This window comes from Crocodylus porosus, unplaced genomic scaffold (genome assembly GCF_001723895.1).
Source record: "Crocodylus porosus isolate Cpor-Errol unplaced genomic scaffold, CroPor_comp1, whole genome shotgun sequence".
Taxonomy (NCBI): Eukaryota; Metazoa; Chordata; order Crocodylia; family Crocodylidae; genus Crocodylus; species Crocodylus porosus.
In genome coordinates, this window is record NW_017728901.1 from 190383 (window position 1) to 196837 (window position 6455).

Here is a 6455-nt window from a genome sequence, read left to right on the forward strand (position 1 = left end):
CTGATGAAGATGTTGAACAGTGCGGGCCTGAGGACCGAGCCCTGGGGGACCCCACTGCCCACATCCCTCCAGGTCGAAAATGACCCGTCCACCACCGCTCTCTGGGTGCGGCCCTCCAGCCAGTTGGCAACACATTTGACTGTGTTGGTGTCGACACCGCAACCCCCCAGTTTCTTAATGAGAATGGGGTGAGAGACAGTGTCGAAGGCCTTGGAAAGTCCAGGAAGACGATGTCCACTACTACTCCTGCATCTAAAGATTTGGTGACCTGGTCGTAGAAGGCCATCAGGTTGGTCTGACAGGACCTGCCAGTAATGAACCCGTGTTGGTTGCCCCTGAGCATAATCTCCCTTGCTGGCCCCTCATGGACATGCGCCAGAATGATTTTCTCAAAAAGCTTGCCCAGGATCGAGGTAAGACTAACTGGCCTATAGTTTCCCGGGTCCTCCTTCTTACCCTTTTTGAAGATGGGAACCATGATGGCCCTCTTCCAGTCCACTGGCACCACACCAGAGCACCACGAGTGCTCGTACAGCCGTGCCAGGGGGCCCGCAATGACCTCGGTCAATTCCCTCAGGACTCAGGGGTGGAGATCATCTGGACCGGCTGATTTGAATACATCCTGTCCCTCCAGAAGTTCCCTGACTAGATCCTCCCTGACCCTGGGCCTGGGTGCCCCTCCCCTGGGGCCTGAGGAGGGCCTGGTCGGGGGGTGACTGTGCCGGTCCCTGCTTAGGAAAATGGAGGCAAAGAAATCGTTAAATATGTTGGCTTTGTTGTCTGCTGTGACCAAATTTCCTAACGTGTCTCGCAGGGGCCCCACATTACCCGGTACCTCCTTTTTGCCCCCTATGTATTTAAAAAAGGACTTCTTGTTGTCCTTGATCCAGGAAGCTAGTCCCAGTCCCATCTCCGCCTTGGCCTTCCTGACCACAACCCCCCCTGCATCCCCGAGCAACCGCAGTGTAGTCCTCCCTGGGGACGGCCCCTCCCTGCCATCGGGTGTGCGCCTCCCTTTTAGCTAGGAGACATTTAAAATTTCTCTTCAGAAGCAGCCCACAGTTCTCTCTCTGGCTGACCTGGAGTCCTACTCGGAGAGGCACGGCAGCGCGCAGTGACTGTTCCTTGAAAAAACCCTTCGGCGTCTCAGGACCGTGTAGGTTTTTCGGTGTTTGCAAAGCAGCTGTTTGTCCTCTGCTTATGCTTTGAGTCATTTTTGTGCTGCGCATAAACATATTTTCTATTATCATCTCCCTATTCTGAACCAATTCTTTCTGGCAAGTTATGAAGCACCTGTTAGTCACTCTTTGACTTCATATTTTTAGCTAGGGACTGTCTGGCTCTTTTTGTGGGCAGGCTACAAACGGCAGGGTTGACAATGCGTCTGCCATTGTTCAAAGCCCTCTGCAGGGTAGTTTCTCTTTACTAGCACAACACCATCTCTGGGACCAATGTCTTTTCCAGAAGCTTCCATCTGTCTTCAATTCTCTGATCTTTTGTGGGGTTTTTTCTTTTCTGTTGTCTTTGAAGTGTTAAGAAGCAATCCCCATCAAGCTTGGGCATGAATGAGCTGTTTTCTCTTTGCTGGGCTCAGGAAAGAAGGGAAAGGCTAGTTAATGAAGTGGTGGGGCGCAGTGGTAGCCATCTGCCTGCTGCCTCTCGGCAGAGTTTTTCCTTTCAAACCTGGCCGTTAAAATCCCTGTGGGGAGGTGAAAGGAAAAGCCCAGATGCCAGGGGGATGGCAGTGGAGCTGAGAATTGTTTTCCCTCGGTGCAATAAGGAATAGGCCACCTTCACCCCACTGAGGTCAGGGGCCCAGTGTCTGCTTTTCACTCGCATGCAGAGGCCTCTGATATGGCCTCCCCTGTCCCCTGAGCCTCCAGGCTTGGTGGGCTGGCAGGAGGTGGGTCTCAAATACACCCTTTGTGGCTCCCGTATGTCCCACATGTAGGCAGGAGTGGCCCTGCGGTTGGCCTGGGGAGGCAGTGTCACCGTGGGCAGAGAAGAGGCAGTTGAAGTGGTCTGCACAGCCTCCCTCTCACCTGTGCTCACTGCCCTTTTGATTAGAGGCCTTGTTAAAAGCGGGTGTGGGGGAAGGCGTTTGTCCAGGGGACTGAGAGTTGGCCTGGGTGTGTGGAGGGTCAGGCTCAGGTCTCTTGGACTTCACTTTGGGCTGGTGCTATTGTGCCCTGAGGGTCATCCTGTCTCCCACTGGGGGCCAGATGAAACTGAACCCAGGTTTGTAGGGGTGCATCTACATGTGCAATTAATGCGATTTAGGTAATGCACATTAAATCTAGTACCTCAGTACTAGAAAAATGCGCATTTCCCTATTTTAATGTGCGTTAGTGAAGAAGCATGTTTTTTGTGACAGTTTAATGCACATTAAAATAGGCTAATGCACGCGTAGACACACCCTAGATGCCTCTGGGGAGGAGCACAGAGCTATCAAGTGGATGACATGAGCCCCAACAGCCTCTGGTGAGTGTGCCTGGGCCCTGCTGGGGCCATTTAAAGTGCTTGTCTCTTGTTGTGGGAGAGTCATGGCTGTGCAGAGCTGTGCTGGAGGACTCCAGTAGCTTCAAGAGGCAGCGGAGGCTTTCTCAAGGCAGGGGGCTCTCGTGGTAACGCCACAAGGCATGTTATCCAGCTAGCTCTGTTAGCAATAGGACACAGGAAGACAAGTGAGCCTTTTGAGTAGGTACCTCAGGTCTCCAGAGGCTTAGTATTGTCTGTGTGGAAGCTCCTGGCTCAGGATTTGCACTGCCATGGGGACCCATGCTAGGTAGGGTAAAATGAACGGGACTGCCTGTTCTGCAAAAAGACCTTACGCCCTGGGGAGAGCAAGTAGAGGAGGAGGGGCAGAAATAGGACATGAAGCACTTTGCCAGTTACTGGGTGCAAGCAAGGTGCCCAGAATGAGATCCTTGGAACAGCTGGACTTATTCTCAACTCTCTTTTTCTCTCTTGCAGGTAACAGGAAGGAATTGTAGCTCCGAAGTGAGGAGCGGGTGCCAGCAGTGATGGCTTCTCTGCCCGTAGGTACGATCATCAGAGATGCTAAGAAGATTGTTTAGTGACTTGAGAGGCAGAGAAATAACAGTGCTAAATGGTCTTGCTTGTGGGGCAGAGGTATTTCTGGTTCAGGCTGTCTGCACTCTGCTGCCAAATACTACTATATCCTACTCCATGCAGGCAGCATTTGTTATCCAGTAGCTTCTGGTATTGTTATCAGCATACAGAGTTTTTCACAACTGGGGAGCTGGCACTGGGGTTGGGAAATCAGAGGTTTCCCTTAACTAACTGCTCAAACACCCCTGAGCACACACAGTATATGCACTTTAATATTTCTATTTTGCCTAGCTGACTATGTTGCAGCCTAAGAGAAGCTACCCAGGCAAAACCCTGTCTGTCGAGGTGGGGGAGCATGTCTGTCCGTCTGCCAGTCAAACATTAACCATGATAAGGAATCTTAATTTTTCTTGTGTTTGCCTGTCAAAGCAATTCAGCACAGACCAGTAGCATTTTGTGAGGCTGCATCCGCAAGGATTGTGGTTACATAAGCTTTCATTACACAGCTCTTCTGTTTTCAGCCTCAAATGTGCACAAGGTTGGGGGGCTTTATTTAAATGCTGTGTAGGAAAGGGGGTGTGATAGAAAAGGGCCTGATGCTTGCATGGGAAAACTTGCCACCAAGGCCAGCCTTAACCCACTTCTGTGGAGGAACATGTAGCTTCCACACTCACTACTCTCTGTCTTTGCAGAGAGGGCTTTGGCCTTCAGCATTGTTGAACCACAAATGGAGGACTGAGTCCATTTTTCAAATGAAAGACTCCTATAAAGAACTTGGCATGTGGCAGAAAAGTCCATGAGAAAACAAAGCAGCAAGAGACAGCAGCATCTACGAGCCGGGGCACTTGACCCAGGAGCCAGAGACCTGGGTTCTCTTCTCAGCTCTGCTCCTGAACTGCTACACAACCTTGATCAAGAGACTTTTCTTCTGTATGCCACAACTTCCCTTCTCATTTGTCTGGTCCATTTAAATTCCATGATCTTTAGGGGAGGGCTACCTTTCATGTGTGTATTCAGCGCCCACCCCAATCTCTCTTGGAGCCTCAAGATACTATTGTCATAGCAATAACAGGAGGTAGAGCAGGGTATCGTTTTCTTTACCTGGGCTGATTTAGAGTCATATTTCACTGATGGGGGCAGGAGCTTTTCTGGCTCAAGGGACACTGGCTCTTCTTCATCCTCTCCTAACATGGGAGCTGCCTAACAGACTGGGAAGTGCTCAGGCCAAAGTGGGCTTGGAGATTGGGGAGGGCAAGTCCTGGAGACAGCAGGGTGGGTATCACAGAGAGCTCCCCCCTACCCAGTGAATGAGCCAGGCTCCTTGCCACCCACTCACAAAGCCAGCAGGGACCCAGGGTGAGTTTTCTTCAACTGGCAGCAACCATAAGGGGTTTCCTCAGGGGTCTATCCAGAGCGGCTGGATGAAAGAAGACCCCAGAACACATAGGATGTGGCTGAGATGGTGACGGAGAAGGGGCAGGCTATAGGCTGAGGCCACTTTGATTGGGTGTCTGGGGCTAGAGACCTCCTGTCCTGGTTGTGAAGTAGCTGGGGGATGGGTGAAGTGGAAGGAGCTGCTCAGGGAACAGCCCTGGGGGCAGCCAGCCCTGGATGAAGGTTGTGGTTCACTGAGATCCCTTGTCCCTTGTATTCCCCAGATTCCATCTCCCTTGGATGTTGCAGCAGGGCTAGCAAAGGAGGTGGTGAGTGAGCAGGTAAATCCACAGCTCAGAGTTTCCAAGGGATAAGACTCTGCTCTGGGCTTCCACCCCTGGTATCCCTCTGGATAGGTGAGTCTTCCCCATCCCACCTCCCCTTCCTCCTTCTCCCCTGCCTCACCAAAGTCACTGCAATTCCCTCCAGTCCCAGAAATCACAGAGCCAGCCTCTGTGGGTCAGCAGAGGGCACTCTTGCTCCAGTCGTTCCCAGAGCTCTGCCTAGCAAAGCATCCTCTGGTCCCTTTCTGAATCCAGAGGTGCTGGGCTTTTCTCTGCGTGAGGACAGCAGCAGGCTGCTCAGAGCAAGCTGGGAGGCTCGAGGGCTATATAAAGTAGAAGGAAAAAATAGAACCTCACCAGGCTACAGCCTGATCTTGGGAAGCTGGCCAAGCTACACAGCTGCCCAGTGCCGTGTGACAGCAGGGACACAGTTGTGGAGCAGTGGGAGAGAAGCACAAACTCCTCATCGTTTATATGGGAGGTCAGGCTGTGTGATCCTTGAGCATCTGTCAAGAAACATGGGAACAAAGGATGGAAAAGCCCTTTTGGCAAAAAAAGAAAAAAAAAAGTGGCTCTGTTCTATTTCTGCTGCAACGATCCCTGAATCCTCCCTACTGTGAATGAAACTCATCTTGGTCCAGGACTTCTGGAGTGTGCGTGAGATGCACAGTCTGTGTGCTGGTTCCACTGTTGAATCTTATCTTGCTTGAGAAATAAATGGGTGCCTAATTGTCCACACCTTTGCAGGAACCTAATAGTCTCTCATGCTAATAGCTCATGGTGATGTTATGTTAACGTGGGGGTCACTTTGAAATATACCCTTGGATAATGACGATAAACAATGTTACTGCTCCCAGAGACATCAGCCTGGGATTAGACCCATGTATTATGTTTACTATGTGGGCAGTGTAACATGGAAATGTCCTTAACTCTGTACCCTGCAGGACAGGGCGGAGGATCCAGCAGGTAGGACACTGGTATGGGGTACGGGAGACTCTGATTCCATCCCTGCTCTGTTACTATTACTAACATCCTGTGTGATGGGGGGCAAATCACTTTGCTACTCTGCATCTCAGCTCCTTATATGTGCAGTGTGGGTAGTAGGACTTTCTGATTTCTGTGGACCCTGCAAATATATACACATCAAAGTTTATGAGGCTCTTGACTGTGCAGGTGGTGGGGGCTGTGTTTGATCAAAACACTTCACCAGATTATGGACTTTCCTTTGTGTTAAAAATGTATCTTGTTGCTGGGTTTTTGCTTTCTGTCAGTATTGCCAAAAGACGAACCTGTCGGGCACTCAGATGAATCAGTTCCCTTAACTCTGTTCTATTCCTGCCCTTGAGAGCTGCCTCTCACCAGAACCCATCTCCAAAAGCCACCCCTGTTTCAGATTGGGCGATATCCTTTGGACAGAGGGAGGGCCCAAAAGAAGCATTAGGCATTCAGCTACTGGTTTTTAGGAGGAACCATTTTCAAGATGCTGCATCTAAAAAAGGGCTAATTCAATCACAGCCTCCAGAAGATCCTTTGGTTTTCTGTAAGATGTTGGAGGAAACTGTAAGGTGGGAGGCAAAAGGGAGACGGTTCTACATAAGCCTTGGCACCATCATAACTTTGAGTAACCCCAAGGCTATTCTATTTATGCCTGCTAGAGCTTAGTGG